Source organism: Balaenoptera borealis, assembly GCF_965194805.1.
Source record: "Balaenoptera borealis genome assembly, chromosome: 6".
Taxonomy (NCBI): Eukaryota; Metazoa; Chordata; class Mammalia; order Artiodactyla; family Balaenopteridae; genus Balaenoptera; species Balaenoptera borealis.
Window position 1 is genome coordinate 65,259,635 of NC_138863.1, and position 26,201 is coordinate 65,285,835.

A 26,201-nucleotide genomic window follows, 5' to 3' on the forward strand; every position below is an offset into this window, starting at 1 on the left:
AGAACTATAATATAATGGATTTGTGCTATTATAAGCCCAATTGTTTGTGCTTACAATTGTTTGCAGTAATTTGTTACAACAGCAACAGGAAACTAATACAAGCATCCACTGTACATACACATACACCTGACCAAGTCAGAAATCACTACACAGTAAATTCTTCTTAAGGCATATTTCAGTTCTAGCTCCCCCTAATCTCACAGATTCATATACACAAACCACCCTGTGATGGAAACATCTTTGAATTTCTTCACACCCCAAAGAATAAATGTCCACCTACTTATAGATAAGACTCAGCATAAATGTCCATTTAGATAGTAATCTCTTTGAGTAACAGAACTGCCATTTCTAATTGTAGTAAGTTTTTCTTATATAGACTTGTCTTCTGTTTTCTGCAGCCCCTATCATCTCACAAGAAGTGCTTCTGGTACGAGAGCAGTTATAAATGTACAGAAGTTAGACAGAAATTAAATAATCATTAGTAGGTTAATATTGCTAGTTCAGGCATATTTGAAAATTCAATCATATTGCTATTAAATTAATTCATTGCTTAGTTTAGTTAAGGAATTGGCCAGTTAAAAAATCAATAATTGAATAAAATGACTTAAATGCCTTTGAAATAGTCAAATAAATTAAAACTATTAAATGCTTATAGATGATGCATATTTTTACAATATAAGTCTCTTGTTAGACACTTCCCTAGCACAATCAGACTTATGTTGCATTATAACAATGATAACCATCTATTAATGAGTATCAATTACGCATTAATCATTTTACATGTATTCTTACACACCTACATTTTACATCTAATTCTTATAACAACTATATCTGATGGGTGGTATTATTTCTAGTTTACTGCGGTGAAAGTAACATTTAAAAAGGTTAAAATCATATAGTAAGCGGCTCAGCTTGGAATTAAGTTCAGGTATTTCTGACTACAAAGCTGTTTAACTCTACACAGTCTCTTATGTAAGTATTTTTCATTAAAATATAACATTATAAAGTAAATTTTAAATTAAGGGTATGAATCCTCTTTTCTGTTTCCTAAACATCTACACACAAATTCTTTTTTTCAGTGTATCTAGGGATAAATCAAAGGGAAACCAATAAGCTGAATTTCTATGTCTCTAAGCGAATCCTTTTTTGTCCTTATAAGCTTGAGTTTAGAATTAGAAATCAAAGCAAATTTTTCAGTTATATTTCTTTGGTCACTATAGAGATCAAACTTGAGATGGGGTTAGGTATTGATCCAAGCCAGCAGGGAGAGAGACAAACTTTACTATAAGGGAAAGAAAATGTGAAGCAAGGTCCACTTCTCTCATTTCTATTGATTTGTTTTGCCTCAAGGCATGGGAGGTGGTGGCATGCTTCCATCAAAGTTTCCTCTTGTTTAAATCTGCATCCCAGGTATACAATAAGAGTATTTGATAAACTCTCCTCTTAAGGCTTTAGGCGTACATTCAGTAAACATCTACTGTTCATCTGCTGTTGACCAAGCACCGTGCTCAGGGCAGGGCACAAATTACTCACCATTGTATTTAGTCCTGCTCTACCTGAAAGGAGAGGAAAAGAAAAACACCAGAGAGATCCTCAAGAAATACAGTATTCTGGGGGCTTCCCTGGTGGTGCAGTGGTTGAGAATCTGCCTGCTAATGCAGGGGACACAGGTTCGAGCCCTGGTCTGGGAAGATCCCACATGCCGCGGAGCAACTAGGCCCATGAGCCACAACTACTGAGCCTGCACGTCTGGAGCCTGTGCTCTGCAACAAGAGAGGCCGCGACAGTGAGAGGCCCGCGCACCGCGATGAAGAATGGCCCCTGCTTGCCGCAACTGGAGAAAGCCCTCGCGCAGAAACGAAGACCCAACACAGCCAAAAATAAATAAATAAATAAGCTCCAATCTCTTTAAAAACAACAACAACAACAAAAACACTAGTGCTTAGGAAATCTATAAAAATAAATTAAAAAAAAGAAATACAGTATTCTAAGTGTTAATCTGGCCTTATCTCTAAAAACAGAAACACAACAGGTTGCAACCATTTCGACATGCTGATTTAGGAATAAAAAAGTTCCCAGATGGCTGGCCCTGCTAAGGAAGTTACCTTTTCTGAACACATACCAAATGGAGTCCTCCTTAGGTGGGGAATCCTGAGGAACTTGGTAGCACACACTCCACCTCCCCATCCCCCAAATCACATCTATTTATACTGAGATGAAATTGAATTAAAATAGATCAAGACCAATCAGATTTGATGGGGTTGAAAAGTCCCTCACATGTATCCTCCCAGTGGCTCAATTTCTCTTCAGATTTTTCCCCACTTAATCTAGGCGGTGAGTAGCTCCCTCTGCTGTGCTCTCCCAACATTTAAAAATTACACTTCTGTTTGTATTACTTGTTACTTTCTAGTGTATCGTTGAATCTCTCTGTCTTCCCTACTTCTCTCACCTTCCACCCACATGCACACTCCTCCAGCACAGGGTTAAGTTCATTTAGGAAACCTGTTTTACGCTGGGTTCTGTCTCGGTTTCATCCCGCAGCAGGCAGACCCACAGGGAGACTGACCATCTACCCTGGACCCAGAAAGCCCAATATTTATTCTATCCCTGACACTTACTTTTGACTTTAAGCAAATTTCTTAACCTCTCAAAGTCTCCTTCTTCTTAGCTATAACATGAGAATGATACCAGAATCTGATTGCCTGTGGGGACTGAAGGAGATCTTATTAAAGTAAGGGGTTTTACATAGTATCTTGCACATAGTAAATAATATATGCTCACTGGCTTCCAGTCACCTTAGGTGTTATTATATATCCTAGGTATTATTTTCCAGATAATCTGACATGATACAAGTCTGAGATAATAAAAGTTATGAAATTTTCCCAAATCTCAAAGTTAGTAAGTAGAAAGGATAGGACTTGACTCTGGTCCATATGAATCTAAAGGCTATAATGATATTCCATTCCTCTTTATAAGCCAAGTGTCCGCCATGTTGCTTGAAACAAGGAGAACGCAATAGATTGTGAAAGAATAGATAATTACAGTAAGAGATTAGGGCAAGGAAGTTAGCACAGTCCTGCTCATATGGCTATAGGAATGGAGAAAATATATATAAAAGAGAAGAATGTCAATGTATATGATATCCAAAGTGTTAGTCTCTCCGTGTTTTTGGCACTAGCCAATGAACTACCAATTTTTCACCAGCAAAGAAGAGGGCAGTCCCCTGAAAATGTAAAGTTCATGAAAATCACCCTAGTATGGCCCACTATAGGGACAGATCTGCTCCTTTTCTCCCTGCGATGGTTCCTCATGTTTTCCCCTGCTCTCTGTTTTTTAGGTAAAATCATGGCACCATCACTCAAGGTTATTCACACTTCTCATTTTCCTATAGGGTCTCTGAACAGTGGGCTTGGCACAACGAACCCTGGCCTGGACGAGTCAGGCGGGGATAACTGGGCCACTCCCTAAGTCTCTGCTGCCCTTGTCACCACCCACCAAAGGCAAAGAAGAGAAGGATCCTGGATCCCTCACTTATGATCCATCCCACGGTTGCTCTTCTAAGTACCTCTGCATTGCTAGGAGCCTCTGTACCCCTACTAAGAACCTTATTTAGGTGTTTGATAACTGCTAAAGGAAGAGGTGTTTTAATATTTGGTTAGTTTGAATATAGGTATTCTTTCTATTTAATCTGTGTATTCCTTCTGTTTAAATTGATTTCCATCCCTTTTTTCCTAAAGTCTCTGTTCTAGAAAATCTTCAAAGTTGGTATCATTCTACATTATTCACCTCTCCCTAAGTTGTTACCCCTTTGATATAACTTCTTTTTCTCACTCATTATTTCCTAATATACTCCTTTTTTATTCCTACTGATTACTAGCTTAGAATTTGTCTTTCTCTAAAATAATCGAATTTTGTTTCTCACAGGCTTTTAAAAAATCCATACGAAGTTAGTTCATGTGTACTGAACTGTTTCGTTTAGTTGCAAGTATGCTGTTGTCACTCAACAGATCAAAAATAAGCAACAGTAATAAAATGCAGATGAACATTTAGTAATTTGCAGCTTTGAAAAACATCTTCCCAGCATGCCTACCTTTAAATTGTTTGAGCGTGGGCAGGGTAGGAAAGTTACTTACTTACTATTAACTTAAATCAGTTCTATGCTAGCTGCAGTCTGGAAAAGCCAGACGTTTCCAGATCCATTTTTAGGAATTCCTCAATTCTTCACCCTCTTTCCGACTTTCACCTCTCCATTAAGGTTAGCATCTGAGATTTATTCTGACAAAGGATATTAAAAGAAAGCGAATCACTAAACTCTGACTCTCAATGACTTAGACAATTGATGCTGTGGCAGCTTCTCTCTTACTAATCATTCTTTTCCTTTGAATAATAAAATGTACTTAATTCAGTCCACCTTTTGTCTTAGAGAAATTCGGTCTTTGAATTTACACAGACTCTTTTCAATGACCTTAAGTAAGTCTTTGTTTAAAATGCTTTCTCTGCCTAAGTCCACAAATAACAGCATACTTTGATATGGTTTTCTTTTGAACTTAATGGCTGACAGACTTGATCAAAGAAAGGAAAGCACACTAATTCCATATACTTTCTTTACTGAACATTATCTGGAAAAGCTAAGCAATCAAGGAGAAAAGTGAAAATGCTTAAATAATGCAACATTTTGCTTGCTGAATAAAAGACGCGTTTGGAAGTAAATTCACTCTTTCAGAGCACTGATGTAATTAGAAAAATTCTACCTAAAGAAATAAACACTTTGCAAACGATGTGATCTTTAATCATTTAAATGTTTCCTGGGTAGGAAGATAAAACTGTGAATTTTAAGCAGAAATATTAAGAATCTGCTTTTCTTACCAAAGCTCTGGTTCTTCTAACATGCTCTAAAATGAAAGGTAATCAGCACTTGTCAAATGTTTGTACTGTCACAACTCCTTTCTGATTATTGTCCCCCGTAATTGCAGGGGACACTAGATAGTGCTGTATACATTTTGAACAGTCTTTTAAATTTCAAACAAGGATGTTTATAAATTAAAGCTATAATGATTTTAATATATCAAGACTTTGAATTAGCCAGGTGCTGGGTTACTCTCCCTGTCACCATTAACGTGACCTAAATATCCTCTGCATATCAACACAGACTGTAATTTCAAAAGAAAGAGATGATGTCAGTTTCCTAATGATATGCTGGTCTTAAGAACTGTCCAATGAGTGGAAGTAATTTAATAGTCCTCCCTGCTTAAGATACACGTGGGATGCATAGTTAGTCAGTCTCATCATCCCTTAATTTATTTATAGTTACTTATCTTAAAAAATTTGGCATTGGCATTTGTTTCTTTTCCCTCAGACTCAAAACCTAATCCTGTAAGTGCCCCATAAGTGGAGGAACTCAGTTTCTGCTGCTTATTTCACTCCTATTTTTAGAGGGTGAAGTGTAAAAATCAGTCTTTAAATGTTATTCAGATTGAAACTTGCTCTTTTCCATGCACATTAAGACAGTAACATCTGTGAACAACAGAGAATTTAATTAAAACTTGCAAACAAAAGTTTTCCTAGACCAATGGTATTTAAACTCAAGTGTAGTGGAAGGTGAGAGGAGGAAAGTTGTGGGAAGTGAAATGTAAGAAGCAATTAAAAACTATATATTGGGCTTCTTTGTAAAATTCCATATGAAACTAGGCTTTCACGGCTTTAAAATAGAATCACTTTACAAGACTACTCCCTTTAGGTACCAAAAGCCTTAGGCAGATGGACAAATCACTTCATCTTAGCGTGACCTCCTACTGTTTTAGGACAACTTACCTAAAAGGGAACTCAGACTCTGAAGTTAAGCATCTCCTTGTTTGTTTTTAAAGATTATTTTAAAAATTTAGACACCTAACTACAACTACAGGTTATCAACCACTAGCCAGGAACTCAGCATCAGTCTCCATCTCTTAAATCTTCTAGTAGCCTGCATAACCGTGTCCACCATGATTTCAGCCAAAGAATCTCTTAGTTTCATCAGTTTACAAAATGGCAACACCCACATTGTGAATATGAAAGGCTGGCCATCACACAGTGGCCAGAAATGCTCCTTGTGGGCCCTTATGTGGAGGTAGGAGAAATATAATGCACCTCTAAGCATGGCATGCTTGTGCTTTCCCTAACAATGAGTGCCAGAGACTTTCCTAACATTTTTGCAGAACTGGTTATTCAATTTTTATTATTACCTAAAATTCCTAGATTGCCAAGAAGCAAACCGACAGTTGAGATGAATATGGCCAACTTCACAGGTATTTAACATATAACATCATGACTTGTACACAGTGTATGCCCAATAAGCATTTATTGAATGAAACTGCCTTGCAAAAATACTGCAACATTCAATGCCCATCGTTTTACGGTTCCTGTTGACAGATTTTAATTTCTCTCTTGTACTTCTTTTCAAAGAGTAGAAAACAAGTTCCAAATTCTGCAACAGACGTTATTTAAGCAGAGCAGCAATGTGAAATTTGGGATTAGAGCTTCTGGGAGGGAGCAAAAATAAACTTTTTGCCTGTGAACCTGTGAGTCTGCCACAATGAAATCCAGCTCATCCTCCAAAATGCTCAGCGGGACACCACATGAGCAGGTGAAAATTAGAACTGCACAAAAATGTGTGTTTGGAAAGTGAAACTAGTCAACTTTGGGCTTTCTGCCCAGTTTAATTTCTGCCAGAAATTCTCCTGTTATTACATATTTGCAGAAAGAAATTAGAAAAGACACATTCATATCTCTATCGCAGTTTGGCCCAGAAAAAAATAACTAGCTTCCCCAGGCCAGTGGGCAAGTACAGGACTGCGGCTAGAACATGCAAACACTAATACACACACACACACACACACACACACACACACACACACACACACTTTTCTTTGGAGGACCATTGAATCACAAGTAGTATCCTATTTGTTTTATGAGATCTAGGAGGAAGACCTCAGTAAGTTTTCAGAGTGTCCCAGTGCAGCTCTGAGTTGAAAGTCTGCCAAGGAAAGCAGACGCGGCAGAAAGCCCCAGGTCCCATTCACCAGCAGTGCAGGGCCTGAGGGAAATGTCCTAAAACTCATGGAGCCTAACACTTGCCATTACGAGAAATATCTCAGAAGGAGGAATTAAAAATGCTGATGCTTTGCAGCATTCTCTGCATCGTTCTTTATAAACTCTCAAAACCGAGTGTGGCGTTGGTGAGTAGCTTAGACCAGGAAAAAGTAACACTCATCTATCTATGTCTCCTGAAAAACATACACACACACGCACACACAAACACACAGTTCTTGACACCCAACCATGTATATTTTTCAGGGCTCCATCCCCAGTCTTCTGTTTCTGTCTTATCACACACACTCCATCAGTTCTCAGCTCCATCCATATTATATCAATGTATATGTCTAGTAACTAAGTCTTAATCTTAACCTTGACAAACCTTTTAAAATTCAACGTGGCTTTTAAAAACACATATTACCCACAAATTTGTTTCCATTTTCAAATTTTCCAGTGGTACATTAGAATAGAGAACATCTGGGATTGTCAGGAATAATGGTGAATGTGATATGCAGTCAATTAAAAGTGAATAAAATGATTGTTGGGTATTAGCATATATGCAAAACCACAGACCTTTAAATATATATATGTAAATATATATATAAATATATACACCTAGGCAACCTGGGGATGGGAGCACATATATAAGATTATGAGGAAAATGTTGAACTGGCTTTTGATGAGGTAGATTTAGCTCAAGAAGGTGGGGACAAATGAGATGGGAGGTCAGTGAAAGCTCTTCTCTTGCAGCTGACAATGGGGCCCAGGCTGAGTGGGCACTGGGTGTCTCATGGTTCCTTTAAGCTTTAGACCCATCCCTGAAGCCTGGAGTCAGGAGCCCTTAACACCAGGCCACCAACACTTCTGAACTGTTCTTGGCCTTGGTTGAAATGGGTGCCCTAGTCCATCCTAGGCTCCGTCCTGTCTTGTTCCTAGTTCTCCTTACTTCTGACCTTGTGATTTATTTTCCCGCTTAGCTTCATCCATCAAACCTGATGCATTGTACCATTTCACTGGCTCATAAGCTTTTGCTTTCTCTTCCATTATTGGATTCTTCTTTGCCTTTTCTGCTTTAGATTCTCCTGATAAACAGTCTGGTACCCACAGCCCCATCTTTCAGTGCCTCCCTCCCCAGTAAGAGTCCTCCTTCCATCTTTACTCAGACACTGTGAGTGGATCCAAAACACAGAGAGATGAGGCAAAAGAGGCAGAGGGCTGATGGGCAGGATGTGTTGAGGATGGGAAGGCTATGCTGTGGGTCAAGACCAGTTGTAGTTGAAAAGAAAGAAAACTGTGATCTAAAAGAGTATTCTGAGAGTCCAAGAACTAACTCAAAGTAACGACAAGGTCCAATGTATGGCTGTGAGCAGCTCCATCAGAAAGGAGTCAGAGTCATTATGGTTGAAGTGGTTGAGAGTTCAGTTTCTTTAAGTAATGTGATGCTGACATCACTAAGGATAACCGAAAAGTTATTAGTTTCAAGTGTTGGAAAGATTATAATAGAAAAAGGGTGTTTAATAGCTTTCTACAACTCCAGAGAGGACAGAAATAGCTCAAGAGTGTACCTCTGAAAGGGAAGGATGCCTTTAACAAAAGAACAACCTATTAAATCAGGTAGATAAATTTCTCTCAAACTGTTCTTATTTAGTGTGCTGTTATTTTGAATGTTCAGCATCTAGGATAACTTGGTACTTTATATTCTTATCTTGCTCTCTGGTAAAGATGTAAAGGTTATTATATTAGTCTCATATATTGAACAATAATAATAATGATAATACAGCAAAAGCTTATGTAGAACTTAGTATGTACCAGGCTCTATTGTTTTAGTCATTTTACAAATATGAATTTATTTAATCCTCAAAACAACCCTGTGAGATAGATTTTATTATTATCTTGATTTTCAGATGAGGAAATAGGCACAGAGATGGATTAAATAATTTGCCCAGATTCAACCAGCTGGTTAAGTGTCAGAGCTAGAATTCAAACCCAGGTAGTCTGGCTGCAAAGTCTGTGTTCAACTAATAAGGGTTTACTTGACAGCGTTTTCTGGTTTCCTAGTAAAATGTTATGTGGGTTTCCTTTGGAATCTCTTCTGGCCCTGGGAGATGATGTTTCTGTGATTCTGGTAAACTGAGGACACTTCATACATCTTAAGGATAGTGATAGCTCTAGGGTTAAGTAATATATTCCAGAGGTCTTTACTAGAAATGAAATAAAAAGGAAGGAGAAAGAGAGAGAGAAAGAACATAGCACATCATTTGTGAAATCTTTCTAATTTCAAAAACTATTCAAAAAACTTTCTAATTTCAAAATGTAAAAATGATATCAATAATGAAATTTTATATGTCAACTCCTGGAACTCCTTTTATATAGCTATCTATGGGAGAATAATCCTGTAGGAAATGTTTATTATTGTCATCGTTATTATAAAGATGTAGCTTCGCACTTTCTCGATACAAATGTTTACAAAACTCTGTTAGGCTCTTTACGCAATGTTACACAAAAGGTAAAAAGAGGTGTCATTATGGATGATATTGTGGTTATTGGATGTTGTTTGAAGACTACTCATCTTTCTTTGAACATCTAAATGGACTTTTAAAATATGAAAGAAATGGAGAACAATATGGAGGAAAAGGTAACACTGTGCTTTATAGAAAATAATGTATACATACACAGACACACATATATGTATATATGAGCATAATGGAGCACAAATTGAAAGAGATGGTAATAGTATAACATAATGACATAGTCGAGAAGCTGGGGCCAGTGGGGCTGAAATGGTGAATTAAATGAAAAGCAGTGAAAATTGAAGTTTGCGGTAATTTGTTGCTTCTATTTAAAGGGTGGACTGTTAGAAACTATAAACTGTAGTTCTGAGCTGACAATTGCAATAGCTGGACTAGATCTTTGTAGGGAAAAAAATATTGCAACTTTAATACAAACATATGCCTTCCTTTCAGATTTCATTTCTCTGATATTTTACAGAGTTAAACTTGGGGTTATTGTTCAGCTCTGGATGAATGAATGGATGATGAATCCTGAAATTATTCCCATTCCAGAATGAGTCAGTGACTGAAGCACACATGCACTAATACAGTTCTATTCCTAAAAATAAATGTTTTTGAGTCCTCTGGGACCCAGAGGGCTAGCATAGTTTCTACTGAAGAAGTCAGGGCTGTAACGAGGTTCTGTTCTCACTCTGAGCATCCTTGGATGGCACAGAGGACAGAAAGAGCCGACCAAGCGGCTGACTGCTGCCCGTTGCTCTTCTTTTGACACCTCTAGCTCTGGCCCCTGTGTTCCAACTGGAAACTGGGCTGGGCTTCACCCTAGTAGCCAAATAGCAGACTTTTACCCTATATAATACTCAGGAGAATCGGTCAAAATCCAACAGAAGCAGAGGCAGTGAATTTTAAACAAAGCTTGTAGCTGGAATTGACCACCCTTAAATAATGTGACCAAACTCACTTTATTCTCTCTCTTTCCCAGAATATTCCAACTTGACAATAAGACCCTTGTGTTGACAAGAAAAACTTCTAACTTATAAGACAGATAAATTAAAAGGTGATCCTTGGCTTTAAAAAAAGATTTTTCACTGTTTCCCTGGAGCACTTATTTACTATAGTTACTTATGAAGTCTAACTACTTGACAAAAAGGCTTAGTGGTTAGATAAGATAAAGCTGAATTCTTATTATGATGGTACTGACTAAAGATGAAATAATCAACAACAACAGAGATAGTGATAAAGCACCCTTGAATTTTAATGCAATTCAATGGGGAACTGTGACCGTACTCATCAAAATTTAATATACATAGTTTAAACAAACCCAGCCACTTTATAATGTGAGTTCTGCCTACATCTTATTTCAATGCAATTAACTTCCTATGAATTAAAAAATAAAATAAAATGATTATTATTCGAACATTATTTTATATTCAGTTCATATTTATGAAGCTTTACATGAAAACCATTGACATGTTTTGAAATCATTTATAATGCTGTACTTTACTTTTAAAATTAATGGTGAGGGTTTCCTTGGTGGTGCAGTGGTTAAGAATCCGCCTGCCAGTGCAGGGGACACGGGTTCGAGCCCTGGTCCGGGAAGATCCCACATGCTGCGGAGCAACTAGGCACGTGCGTCACAACTATTGAGCCTGCGCTCAGAACCTGCGAGCCACAACTACTGATCCCGCGTGCCTAGAGTCCATGCTCTGCAACAAGAGAAGCCACCGCAACAAAGAGTAGCCCCCGCTCGCCGCAACTAGAGAGAGCCGGTGCGCAGCAACGAAGACCCAACACAGCCAAAAATAAATAAATAAAATTAAATAATAAATAAATAAATAAATTTATTTAAAAAAATTAATGGTGGTACAATTTTTTCTTTTTAGCTTTTCTATGTTGATAACTACCAAGTTAATGCATTTAGAAACACACATGTTGATATATTCAGATTTGGGGGGAATGTGTTATTGGATCTTTGACCAACAAAAATTTCCTAAAATAATTCTTTTAGTATTATATTTATTTTCAGTCGTATGTGTGCCTGGAGCAATTTGGCAATTATTTACTTTTGAACAGTCAGACATATCTAAAGTGTTCACCTTGCCGCGCAACAGGATATATCCCGCATACAATTAGAAAAATGTAGAAGACTAAAACCTACTTGAAGGTCTGCCAAAAGGAGCAGTGAAGAATGATGTCTCCAATGACAAGGTGAAGGTGGGGGTCTGCGGTGGGGTTGGGGGCAGAAGCAGCTCATCTAGCACAGAAGATGAGCAAACTTAGACGCTTAGTCAAGTTAAAAAATAAACCAATCACCGTTTTTTTGAGTTTTAAATGAATATGTGGATCAGTTCTCCTTTTCCATAATTTATCCTAAATTGAAGAGAAACAGGAAACGCAAAATAAAAAGCAACAAAAACCTGGAAGAAAAAAGGCTTTATCAAGGTTTACCTCTAAATGTGTTCCAAGTCCTGGGGGTGGAGTAAGGTTGGGGTGATATGGCACAAAGCTTTGCAGAATGACATATAGCACTGAAATATAAGTCAAGAGAGTTGGTTTCTAGTTCTCTCTGCCTAAATCTTGTAAGTTACTAGTTAATGCTCTGTGGCTCAGTTTTCTTATCTAGAACTTAAAGGTGTTAAATCAAATAGTCACTGAGGTTCTTTGTGTTATCTATGTAATAAATTCCTTTTATCCTTTGTGATATTTTAAGAAGTACAGCCACTCTACCAGGAATTTGGATTACCTATTGCACTGCTCACTGCCAGATTATTTTTATGCCATCATGTATGCCCACAAAGTCCCAAGAGTCATTAAATATAGCAATACTCTCATTTCTTGTATCCAAACTGATACAAATAACTCATTGAATTTGCTGATTCTCAATTCTTAAGGAAAAAAAACCTTTATTCTTTACACTGGCCGTCTGATTATCATTGCTCTTTGTGCTTTTTCCTGATTATATTGTACAAATGGAGAAGTACTCAGGTTAGTTAAGTTTGCAAAAGAAGGATTCCAATGATTAGGAAAATAAATAGGATGAAACTTTTACTCTGGAGTTTATAGGTAGCATTTCATAGACGGAGAAGTAACATTGTGGATATATGTGATATAATACACAATAAGTATTTGGTATTTGTCCCTGGTTCCTGGCACAGAGCTCCTAAAACCCTTCAAAACTCCTGAGTGATGGTGTCTTTGGTATGCTAGCTAATGAGCTAATTCCTGGCCTTATACGGGGGTGGAGGAAATAGAGATAGCTTCAGGATGGGGGCTGGTTGCCAGAAAAACCAACCAGGCGATTAGAGTCTGAATATTCAGCCCTACTTCCCACCTTGGAAATGGGGAGAGGGGTTAGAGGTTGAACCTACTTAATGATGGCCAATGATTCAGCCAATCATCCTACATCATGAAATCTCAATAAAAATTCTAAACAACAGGATTTAGTGAGCTTCCAGTTGGTAAACATACTGATGGGTGGTGAGCCCAGAGAGGGCATGGAAGCTCTGTTTCCCCCCCCCCGCCCATTACTCTATGAATCTCTTCCATTTGGCTGTTCCTGAGTTAGTGGCTAAAGTGCGGGCAATCGGTGGGTTCTGCTCTAATTCTGGAAGTTAGTGTGAGAATTGAACTGAATTGTTGTACACCCCGCTGGTGTCAGAGAATTGGAGAATTGGTTGGTGTCAGAAAATACCATGCATTTGGTGTCAGGGAAAAAAACAACAATACAACATATCATGCAATCACATAAAGACCGTGTACTTATATTGAATAAATCAGTGTTCTAAAAAAAGTTATTCCTGAATCAGAAAAGTCTGATGTTACCCACATTCTGCAAAGGATGAACCTATAATTTGAATGAGCAAGTTTTTGTCTCAGAAGCAGGGGGAAAAAAATTACAATTTAATTAAATTTCAAAGTGTAACTTGAATGCTTTTAAAAGAGGGGGTGGGAAGCAAATAAAAAGGACAACGTAATGTCATTTAAGTTCTATCCCTCACAGATTGTTCAATCAGAAATCTGGGAATTATACTGCCAAGCACTGATTATGTTTCTGGCCTGGTCTGTAAATTACAGAATCTAGATGTGACTCCAAGCTAACAAACAAGCGTTACAAAATGGTCTCTTACTGCCCAGACTTATGTGTATGCATGAGAGAGAGAGAGAGAGAAGAGAGGAAGTATCAGTTTCCAGTTCCAAGGTTACCATGGGGGTCCAACCCCAAATTGTCTCATCATAAGTAGTATTTTACCAAACGAATAAAATGAATACTGATATGCAGAAGTTTTTCAATTGTGCTAAGTGTAAGTGAGAAGCAAAATACTGGAAATGACTGAATAGCAGACAGCTACCAATGGTAAACAATAGTAAATTATCTATGAACTTTGTGGGGTTTTTTTACCCAAAAGTAAACCTGAGGAAAGACAACCAACCCTCTCTTCATTTGTAATCACTGAAGACTTGAGGCCCACCTGACATTTTCTGAAGTAAAGCTCTCTGTGATCATTAGAATATCTACTTTTATTTTTCAGGTGGTTGAGGGAAGTGGTATCTAAAAGATGCACAACACTGCGTGCAGAAATATTTACTCCAAACTCCAGACTACATTTTCCCCAAACAGCTGGCACTTTGCCGTATTGTAGACATCTGAAATGCTGAATGACTTTAAAACATGGATCTAGCTGTTCATTTACATGTTAACAGTAAAAAAGGTAAAAGACTCAAAGATTAGGCAGAGAAGTAGAGAAATATTTAAGCACAGAATTCAACACTTTCCCATTTTTTATCCAATATTTTTGCCACTCAATGGTAATAGCTTCTAAAACTCAAAACAGGTGCTCTCTCATATTAAAATTCAGGGCTCTGAATGTAGCTGAGGTAAATATTTTACTCGTCCTTTGGCACCCTGCACATAAAATTTTAAAATAATTCAAACAAACTCCAGCTCGTCAGTGACCAAATAGAGCTCTGGTAAAAATAAAATATCTTTCAGTTCAGCACCAGCTGGCTAAATTTAAACCCTGTATTATGTAATCTTAAAGTGTCCTTGCTTTTAATTGGTGTCGTAAGAGATTCTGTTATAATGCCTCTTCCAAATCACTTCAGTCTCTAACATCTAAACATTTAAGGCACAACAGGACCAAATTAAGGTGTTCATAGGCAACTGAAGACAGAATAAATTCATTTGAAACAGTATATAGGCCATGTTATTTTAAAAGTAAAATCTCAGTCTTCTCTCTTTAAGTTTGTAGTTACTATAATTAGGCCTGGCAGATCCAACTGGCAGTGCTTTTCTTAATTCTGCAAAACATGTAAGAACCTGATTCTTTAATCCTTAGTCCAGTAATACTCCCAGAGGAGATGAGACTGGCTGGGGCAAGAAGCACAAAATCAAACTAAGGCTGGAGAAAGAATACATCTTATACATTTCTCTGAGCAAGCTGCAACAGTTGAGCATATTTTCAACTCTTTCTTTCCATCAGCAAATTTTAAGAAATATAGTTTTTTTAAAAAAAAGAAATATAGTTTAGAATTTCAAACATATTATTGTATACATTATCAATTTATGCTCATAAAAGATAAACTAATTTTTTCAGTTTTCCCTTTTAGCTATAAATTGAAGTATAATTTTCATTGATGTCTGTTTATCAAGTTTGGTTCATATTTCTTCAATACTAAAAATAAAAAATGCTAACTATTCTACAAAATGCAACTGAATATTTGCTGTGATGACAATTACAATTTGACCTGTGGTCTTCATTGATCTTAAGCAATCAGCAAGAACATATCACAACTCTGGAAGTAGAGTATAAATGACTATATAACACATACCTTTTATAATATTTAGACTTAACCCCAAGTTCGTGGAAATGTCATGTATCTTTACAGTTCTTCACAGACTAGTTTCCTCCTTTGTACAGCAAATTTCCCAGTCCCCTGAAAGCAGTCGGTGGAGTGGAGGCCAGCTCCACTGAAGGGTCTATCAAGAGAGTAGATAGGACTGCTGAATTTATTTCAGCCCTGCGTCTAAAGGATGCAACTTAGCACCTATTTTTAGGAACTGAGCTCTGTATAGGTGGGGCCTGAGTCAACTACTCTTTTCAGAAGTGTTCTCTGAGGGCACTCTGCCTCGTAGTGCCCTCAATAATGTATGCATAGTATTAGCACATGTGCAGTCAATCAAATCCCTTCCACGGCCATGACCATGGAGCCAACTCTGACCTTCTGAACAAAGCCTAAAATATAACCAGCACCGATGAGGAAAAAGAGGAATGAAAGCTCTTGAATTACTTGCATTTGTTTTAATAATTTCAATCTTTAAGAGTCAAGAATCTGAAAATAAAGCACAGAGAGAATGTTCCAATTTATTCTGGTGGAATTTGGGTTCTCAGGAAGTGGAAACGCTGTTTTTATTTACAGAATGTTCTTAGGCATGGAAAATATTAGTTTGCTTTTTGAGACTTCACATATAAAGCAAAACACTATTGTGATGTTTATATAAGTAAAGAAAGTGCTCTTTTGGACCAAAAAGTGAAGGAAGAAGGAGTGTTAAGGCATTCTAAAGAGAATAAAGGGCACACCTACTGTGTGATTCCTGCCCATTAATATTAAAATCACTTGGCAGGAGGAACAGCGGGCAAAGGACAGGAGTCACCTCACATGCTCCTGAAAGAATCATATTAAGTGTCCTTTGCTGCCATCCTGCTTACTCAGCACACCCTGCAGACCTGACCCGGAAGGAAGCAGGAGAACTCACCATTTAGCTCCATAATGCCAACATCTAATACATTCTAAGTAAATATAAACAACCAGCTTCCCCTATCTTTCCTCTCTTCTATTATTTTCCTCATGTGGGGTTAAGTATGTATACTAATGCCCTCACAGCAAGCCCAAATAAAGAAAGAGAAAATTGCCCTTTGACTTAAAGAAAGCACCCGACTTACATACTGTTTATTTCATACAAATGCTTACAAGTAAGCTATTTACCATATTATTTACTAATAAAGACCAGTATATACATTACATTTTTTTCCATATACAGTATTGATTTCTATTAAAAGTAGGTCAAGGAGTGATGTTCCAGCTGATTAAGAAAAAGCTTCTAAAATGGTGTTCTTGTACACTTCACAAGATTTTTCAGGGCCAGCAGCCAATATAATCTGATTAGTTTAGAGTTGTGCTGTCCAGTGTGGTAGCTGCTAGACACATGTGACCATTTAAATTTTACTTGATTAAATTAAATAAAATTAAAAGTTCATTTCCTCAACTGTGCTAGGCACATTTCAAGTACTCAATTTCTACATGTGCCAGGTGGCTATGTATTAAACAGTGCAGTGACAGAACATTTCCATTATTGCAGAAAATTCTACAGGACAGTGCTGATTGAGAGCACAGGATTTTAACACAGCTTTGACACTAACTAACCTCTAATGACCTGGCAAATTTCATATGTTGTCTATGCTTCATTTTACTTCTCTATAACTAAACAGGACGAAGTTTACCTACTTTAAATGGCGGTTGTGAAGATTAAATGTCATAATATATATGTAATATTCATGAAAGTCTAAATCTAGGACAAAATATTTATTTTAAAATTATTATTATTATTATTATGACTTTATCCTGCTATATGGATAAGAAAATGGCATTAGACCGATCTAAGATCACAATAGTTCGATTTAAGTCATGAGGAGATCGACCCACAATGTAAATATGGTCAAATTTAATCTGGTATTTGCATATAGGTGCTAATGATGCTTATCATGGTTTTAGTCTTTCAAAATATTGATAATTACTCAAAGATATGACTTGTAGCTTCCTTATTTTCTCTTCTTACTTAAAACTGCCTGCCTTGTCCTTCCATTGTAGTGATAGGTTTCTTCACTTGTTTCTCTAAGTTTCATTCAAGATAACCTTTCTTCAAACTTTCTGTTTCTGCCCTTTCAGGAGAAAAAATATATTTGATTTAAATACATACATAAATAAAATTATTTTTTCATATTTTCTAATGTTTATAATCACCCCCAAACCCAATGATTATGCATTGTTAAAAGAAAAAAAATGGATAGGAAAAGAATCCTTGTTGAAACATTATAAAATAGGTGGTAATGGATTAAGAGCAATAAATGTTAGATCTAAGGCAGTATGCATAAATTAACTAACGTAAGATCAAGCAAAATCTTTCAGTTATAGAATTAGCTAGCTATCATACAATTTGGTTTATTCATTTTTGTCATGAAGACAATGAAAATGTCAGCACCTAGATTCTTACCATTTGTTATTTCAGTTGTTTCAGACACTGATTTTCATTCTTCATTTTGTAACAATCTAATTAATTGCTATGAAATTACTCTGAAAGAAAGATGGATGGAGGGGTGGATAGATGGATGGATGAATGGGTAGATGGATGACAGCTAACTAAATAGGTAGAAAGATCCAGCAGGTTATTCCTTGTATCAAAAATCTTAGAAAGTTTAAGTGGAAAATTTTGTTCCCTATCCAATCCATAAACATACTTTAAATTATCTTCACAGAGCCTAGATACCTCTACCTATTAAAGCCTGTATTGTACTCAGTTGGAACCTACATAAGACTGTTGCTTTTAGTGAGATGGAGTCATTAGCATCAGGCCAATGCTCCCACTGAGAAAAATTAGAAAAGCTGAATCAGTTACAAAAGTAATATATGTAAGGTATCAAGGATCAGCCAAACAATAAGCACCAGAGGGAGCACAATTCAGGAAATGCAAGACTAAGAGCTAAGACTCTGAAGCTGTCCCTGGAGGTTATTTTTCATTTCCGGATGCAGATAGAGGCTGAGAATCCAGGCTCAACTCAGGAAGAGCACTGCTGCTGGGGGACAAAAGAACAGCAAAACTTCTGGCAGTTACATGGGACTGGAGTAACAAAATTGGAGAGTAGCAGGACCTCAAATTCGTTTTTCTCCCCAAGATATTGGCTAAGTTTCAAAATTTCACAGCAAAGCAGGCTACAGTCATAAGCCCAAACACAGAAAATTAAAGTGGAATAGCCCGCATTTTCATGACACTTAGGAGACAAAGGTCTACTGGGAGGACAGGTGACAGCTGAAAGTCCTCAAAGGAAAGGGAAATTGACTCTAAAATAATCTGCGATAACTTTGTTCCTAGTGGTGCTTGATAGTGTGGGCTGAGCTGGTGGCTGAGTGAGGATCCTGTTTCAGCCCCTAGAAGGTGGGAGACAGGTGAAACGGCAAAGCTGGGGACCTGATCAGGCTTGGGGTGATAAAAGTGGTGACTTGAGTAGACTCAGCCATAGCCAGTCTCCCCCTCAAGACATTTGCCAAATTCGGAAGCTTCACAGGGTGTGAGGCTACATATCCAAGCTGAAGACCTCTGAAAAGTAGAGCAGAGATAGGATCTGACAGATTCTCAAAGAAAACTTAAAGTGGTCAGCCCCACTACCCCCTCTACTCTATCTGCCTAGCAGAGGACAGGCTGAACCTCTCTGATGAAAGTATATCATCTGGAGCTTTTCCACCTTTGCTTTTTGAAAACACAATGCTTGACTTTCAATTAAAAAAAAATACCTGGCACACAAAGAGACAGAACACTGTCGCTAGTTACAAGTAAAAAAAAAAAAAAAGGGAGAAAAAGCAGATGGTATAGATGTTTGAATTAGCAGATAAGGACTTTAAAATAATCATGATTTAATAAAAAAATAAATAAATAATCATGATTTATATATTTAAGAAAATACAAGAAATAACATAGAAAGTATATAAAAGATGGAGAATTTCACAATAAAATTAAAATTACAAAATAATAATGAAATGGACATTCCAGTATTGAAAAATACAATATCAGACATTAAGAACTCAAGGGATAGTTTAATAGCAAATGGGAGACAGCAAAAGACAAGATTAGTAATCTGGAAGACAGGTGAATAAAAAATAGAAAGCTTTGGTTTGGATATTTTATATTGAATATCAAAAAGTGCTCACAGGATTTTCTGCAGCAATATGACATTGTTGAATCATATAACTATCGTCCATTAAAATCTAAGTCTTTTTTGCATATATTACAGACAAGCTATATCACATTCTCCTATAATTGTTTAGTTTATGCCTAAGTGAATGGCAATGATTCCATCCCATTATTCCAGCTAGCTTCTGCCATCAAGCATAGTTGTTCTCTTCACAAGGCAATATATGTGTTATCTAAGTCAACGATAAAGGATATTTAACAGAATGGAGCCACTAACATATATAAAGTCATACTCCTGCTAAAGATCTCCCTCTGAAGGGAAACATATATGAGTTTAGATCCATTTATGTACCTACATTTGTAGATATTCTTGATGACTTGAAATAAAATGTATCTGATTAGGGGATTTCAAAATTCTCTGTGCTTCTTTACTAGGTCATCAGTAATCTTGAATTTATTCCCTTTTCTACTTTTGCTGGTACCATTTGTTGGTTGAAGCCTATTCTCCTTAGCAAAAAAGACACCATCTAGGAATTCATTTGGTTCACTTTCTTTTCTTGTTCATTAATATTAAAAATTTCCAAGAAAAGCAGTGACTCTCTCTTCTTCCTTTAATTTTCCCTTAATAATAAATCTATACTTTATAAGAGAATTGTGCCAGGGTGATTTACATTTATTTTCTTTTATTCTTACAACAACCCCAAGATTTTGGTATTATCACATTTCATAGAAGGAAACTGAGGGTGAGTGAAGTTAAGTAACTTCTTCAAAGACAAAAGTTAATCAGCATTATTGGGAATTAGACTCAATTCTGTTGATTTCATATGTTTGGATTATTTGGGATATATTATTTATCCTGACCTTAATCTAAAAATTCTATCCAATCATTATTACATATCCTGAATGATATGCTTTGAGAGGGGTCACCTCTTTCACATATTGATAAATACTGTGGCTAAGGCACAGTGTAGGCCTGCAAAATACGTAGGCTCTGGCAAGGCCTTTTGTCATGGCAGCAAGCAGAGTGAACTATCAATCAGTGGACACTCCAAAGACAAAAAGAGTAGATGAGTGAGAACTTTAAAGCTGGGACAGTTGTACTTCAGTCACCTGCTATATAGTCCCTGGACCAATGGGGCCAATCTAAGTTTTCTAGAATTAAAGAACAAAAAGTCTAAAATTTTTAGAATTAAAGAACTTGAATATATATTGTCACAAATTCTACATTATTATCTAGCATACATGAAGTACTAATCCACCAATTAGAGTTTAACAATCTGCTTTGAACACTGTTGATGGCATGACCCATTCAGTTGTCATGCAAGCAGGATTAGGGTATTAGTAACTAAATTATGGCTGAATTTAATTAACTGTAATTTTCACTTACTCAATTCCATTAAAATTACATCACAAGGGGCTTCCCTGGTGGCGCAGTGGTTAGGAGTCCACCTGCCAATGCAGGGGACATGGGTTTGAGCCCTGGTCTGGGAAGATCCCACATGCCACAGAGCAACTAAGCCCATGTGCCACAACTACTGAGCCTGCGAGCCACAATTACTGAGCCCGTGTGCCACAACTACTGAAGCCCGTGTGCCTAGAGCCAGTGCTCCACAATGAGAGAAGCCATCACAGTGAGAAGCCCGTGCACCGCAACAAAGAGTAGCCCCTGCTTGCGCAACTAGAGAAAGCCCACATGCAGCAACGAAGACCCAACACAGCCAAAAATAATAAATAAATAAAATAAATAAATTTTAAAAAATTACATCACAATATTAAGGAAGCATGAGTAAGTCTTTCAGGCATATATGACTCACATTTTAATTGTATCTCATAGTCTTATGTAGGATGATGCAAACCAGGATGCTTTAGAGAGTGAAAGGAATACTATAAATAATTATGCTAACACAACAGCACAATGTGAAACAGTCCAGGGCAAACAGGGATGTGGAATCACCTGACTAATAAGCCAAATGTGGACCTTCTTGACTCACCATCAGGGTCTGCATACAGGGGGATGTCTAGTGACCTGGCTCCCAATATAAAAAAGAAAAAGAAAAACGTTCTTTACTAGGTACTTCAGTATGTGAATCATCTCTACTCTTTAAATGTAATTTATATAAAACATGTTCCTTATAACAAAGACAAGGATGAATTAAAGAACTCTAGGGAATCTATGAGATTTGATCCAGAAAAGGGTAAGTTAAAATTAGGGAGCTACCTGGTTAAAAAATGACAGAGGACTACACATTCTTAATAGGATTTTTATTAACTGTCAAATAAAATAGTAAAAAAGAAAAAAGAAAAAGCAGCACAAAATAGCATGAATTGCTAATACAGTAATGAAAGAGAGAGTATTAATGTGATTTTATGTTTGTGTAAGAGAGAAGATGAAGGAGATTAAAAAAATAAGAGAAAAGGAGGAGGAAGAAGAAGAGGAGAAAATATTCTGACATTTGTACAGAATTTCCAATAATGGTTATGATTGAGAGTGACAAACATGAATCACAGTTTTGGATGACACATTGCATAGTGAACTCTCTGAATCAGAAGTGGACACAATTTTCTCAAGTAAGAGGGAAAGACTGACTCACTCCACAGCCTCATGTTGCTCTGACCAAAACTAGGAGTTCTTCCCTCAGTACCATGTGAAATACTTCTGGGCCAACCTGAGCTATAGCCCTGACTCATCTCCACCCCTACCCCTCTCTGTATATATCAATACATGCACTACATCTCTCAGAAGGGAGAAATGGGATGGATTGTTAGGTTCCTGAGGAAGCACTTTAGAGAGCAGATGATGGAACTTGGTACAATTTTTCATGCTTTGCACCATGCAAAAGCAAATTTACACACTGTATCTGATAACCTAAGTTAATTTTGTAAGGTATGGGGTAGAAGTTTCAACCTCTATTCAGCAAATTTGGATAGGACCAAAAATTAAAGATTTTAGATGTAGTTCAGAGACAAAAAGGAAAAATTATGAGAGAAATTATAAGAGCCAAGTGTTCTGTGATGGCAGAAAAGGAAAAAATTCACCTACCCTATCTGTAGGAAATAGCAAGCCTGAATCAATCTCAACACAGTGCAAGTAAAGTAAATAAGTCAAGATGTCCTAAGGAGGTACTGCTGGAAGAAGGCAAAGGGCACTGACTTGATGAGGCCAATTGATAACATAGTTTTTTAAAATTAGTTTATTTTTGAAATAGCTGAAAAATTTACACTTATATTCTTGATGTTCTCAAAAAGATTCAGGAGGAGAAGCCTCTACAAAACCATAATAAGTGCTATTAAGGAGAGAATAGGATGGAATGAAAGAATGGAAAAAGTGAAGACTAAAACAGGTTGTAAGAAAATGCAAAATTCAACAGAAAATTAAAGTAGCATTTGAGATAGTAAAGAGCACATATGAAAAAAATTAATTCAATCAATGAAGTGGGGAAAGATTTGAGAAATTTTTCTGTAATGCAGGAGCAAAATCAAAGAGATGAAAATGATGGCCTAGATAATCATGGATACGAACGGTAGAGATATGATCAAAGAAACAACTGTTTCAGGGGAAGAAAGAGAAAAATAGCAAGGACATAAATAATTAAATTTAAAAGAAAAGAAAAAGTTTTCAAGCTGAAGATCTGAGAGGAAAAAACCCAAAGGCTCATCAAGATATCTGGATATGCCCTTATAAATTTTTGAATTTTAAAGATAAAAAATAATGAATAAGGAAAAAGACAAGCTGTTCTCAGAGTTCTTCACTGAGACATTATGTATTATGACAGAGTGGAATGTTGTATATGAGGTGTTTTGCTTTTGTTTGTTTTTATGATGGACATAGATTTGAATGAAGAATTCTCATTATAGACAAGTGCCTGTTATTCATGTATGAGGCATATAGAGATATATTTTTCAATATATAAAAATTTCTCAAAGAAAATGGTTAATATATCCTCAGTAGCGAAGCAACTAAAATATATCTGCAAGCCTACAAAAGATGACTCAACATCAAGAATAAAAGAATGAGAAATTTATTGTATAAAAGAATTATTATTTGACTTAAAAGTAAACAAATATTGTAAATGCAGTTACAAAATTGAATGTAAACTCCCCCAAAATCTTTGAAAAAATGTATATGGAAAATAATATATTTTTAGTATTCATGACATATTATCTTAATAATGTAATAATTCAGGGCTCTAATCATAGATTAAAATAAATTATGTGACATTAAATGTCAAGAGTGGAGAAAAGCAGGGGAAATAAAATCGAGTGTGTGTTTTTTTGGAGTTTGATGAATTTATTCAATCACTCACACATGCATTCATTCATTGAGTAGGTCAGTCATCATATATTTATAGAGCAGGTGTGTATCAAGTGCTGTCTAGATATAGTGTTTATAGGATGAACAAAAATCCATGGGCCCTAGTAAATACACAAATATATATACTGCATAAAGAGGGATAAGTTTATGAAAAAGAAGAAATCAGTGGTATGAAAAAGAAAACACTTTAATTTGAGTGGTCAAGGTACACACCTTAAGGTGGTGACCAAATTTCAAATTTCATCAGAAAAATGTATACAAAAATTTAATAAAAGAGTGACGTAAAAAACATGATAAACCAATATGGCACACTAGCCCCAAAACAAATTTCAATTTACAAAGTTACATTAATTCAAATACAGTGAAATTGGTGTTGAAATCAATATTCCTTTTAGTGGAATAAAAATAACTATTCTGAATCAAGCATAACAAAATGGAATTAATTCTCCAGACTAAACTCAACTAAATAATTGGAAAAAAAATATTTCGAAGTCTCACCTTATACTTTACTCCAAAATATATTCTAAGCTAATAAAATACTTAAGCCTAAATGCAATAAATAACCATAAAAAATAGAGGCATGTATTTTTTTCAAAGGCATATATGGTCAACATTTCACACAGCACAAGAGAGTAGGCATAAAATAAAACCTTTCTCCTAGCCTAGACACCCAGACCTTTTGCATATGGGCAACAGATTGTTGTTAAGTTTTTCATTATCCTGAAATGTTCTCTGTACATAAAAGGACACGTATGTGAGTGATAATATATGCATAAAACATGTCTATGTGTATATATATATATCTCTCCATACTTTCCTTTTTTATACAAATAGGAGAATTATATACCCAATGGTCTGCATTTGCTTTATTTTTTCGTGAGCAATGATGCAAATCCATTTCCATCTCCAAAGCAAATAAAATCATTCACCATAATTGTAGATTAAAAAAAATTTTAAGTAATTTATCATTCCAGTAACTGAAGAACCATACTTGACAACATTCAATATCCTTTCATGATTAAAAACTTTCAACAAACTAAGAACAAAAAGAAATTTTTTAAACTTCAAAGACAGCATGTACATAAAATTCTATAGCCAACATCACACTTAATGATAAAAAGTGAATGCTTTGTTTTTATTAAAAATTAGATGAAGATGTCTACTCTCATCCCTTCCACTTGGCATCATGCTTGAGTGTCTTGCCAGTGTAATAGGACAAGAAAAAGAAATATGCGACAAAATGATTAGAAAGGAAGAAGTACAACTATCATTATTCAAATAGCATTACTATATATTTAAAAACCTTCAGAAATTACTATAACTAATAAAAACACAATCAAATACCACCACACATCTTGTAGAATATAGAATATCACTACACAGCTAGTAGAATGCTAATTCCTAAAAATGTATATTTATATATGCTTATTTACATGTAATCCATTGAGAAAAACACTAGGAGGAAAGACACCTGTTTCTCGCTGGGTAGGAATATCAGTAATTTTTATTTTCTTTAAACTTCCTCTATCTTGTAATGGGAAATCCATATTATATTTACAACAAGAACAAAACAATAAACCCCATTAAATATTTTTTTCAAATAAGAAACGTGCTGTCATTTGCCATTGGACAATATACATTTACAAGTGGAAGAACTTTTGTAGCCAGATTTTTAAAATCTAATTTTTTAATATCTTGTTTTTCTGTTGCCTATATATGTTAGAAACAACTAGATTGCTTAGAGAATTATTTATTAATAATTACCTCCCCCCAAGACCTGCACACACATGCCATTCTACTGTTTTCTAGCATTGCACAGGTTGGAGAAAAACTCAGTGCAGCTTGACAGCGTTGCTTTGTATATGATGGATTTTCTTCCCGGGATGCTTATAGATTTTTATTCTTTATCCCACATATTTAAGATTTTTTTAATGGAAGAAGTAACTCAATAATATATGATAATAACAACAGTAGTCTACAAATGAGCATTATGTATGTGCCAGCTACATTCCAAACACATTGCCAACATCATCCAATATAATCTTCATAAGAAATATATGAAGTAAGTTCTGTTTTTTGTTTGTTTTTTAAATGAAGAAACAGAAATACAGAGAGGTTAAATATTTTTCCCAATGTATTTTGACCAAAGTCTAACAGTCAGAAATTGGACCAGTCTGGCCAAATTCAATGCTTTCGATTACCAGGTTGTAAGTTTTACTCCTTATAATAATGGGCAAAATATTTAATCTCATAGCTCTTTATCTTTTAAAACAAATACAGGAAATATATTTTTAAATGACTTCATCCATGACATAAGAATAAAATATGTATCCCCTTAGTGAATTGT

General features: G+C 36.0%; 1 protein-coding gene across 2 annotated transcripts in view; it reads right to left on the reverse strand.

Moving 5' to 3' along the window:
* Positions 1 to 15,785, reverse strand: part of XIRP2 (xin actin binding repeat containing 2) — a 67,803-nt gene extending 52,018 nt beyond the window's left edge. The window contains exon 1 of one of the 2 annotated variants that reach the window (XM_082396837.1): positions 15,411 to 15,785. The gene's annotated coding sequence lies outside the window, so the exon portion shown is untranslated. The remainder of the gene's footprint in view (positions 1 to 15,410) is intronic. The other variant, XM_082396836.1, reaches the window with a different exon arrangement.
* Between the last annotated feature and the right edge of the window lie 10,416 nt (positions 15,786 to 26,201).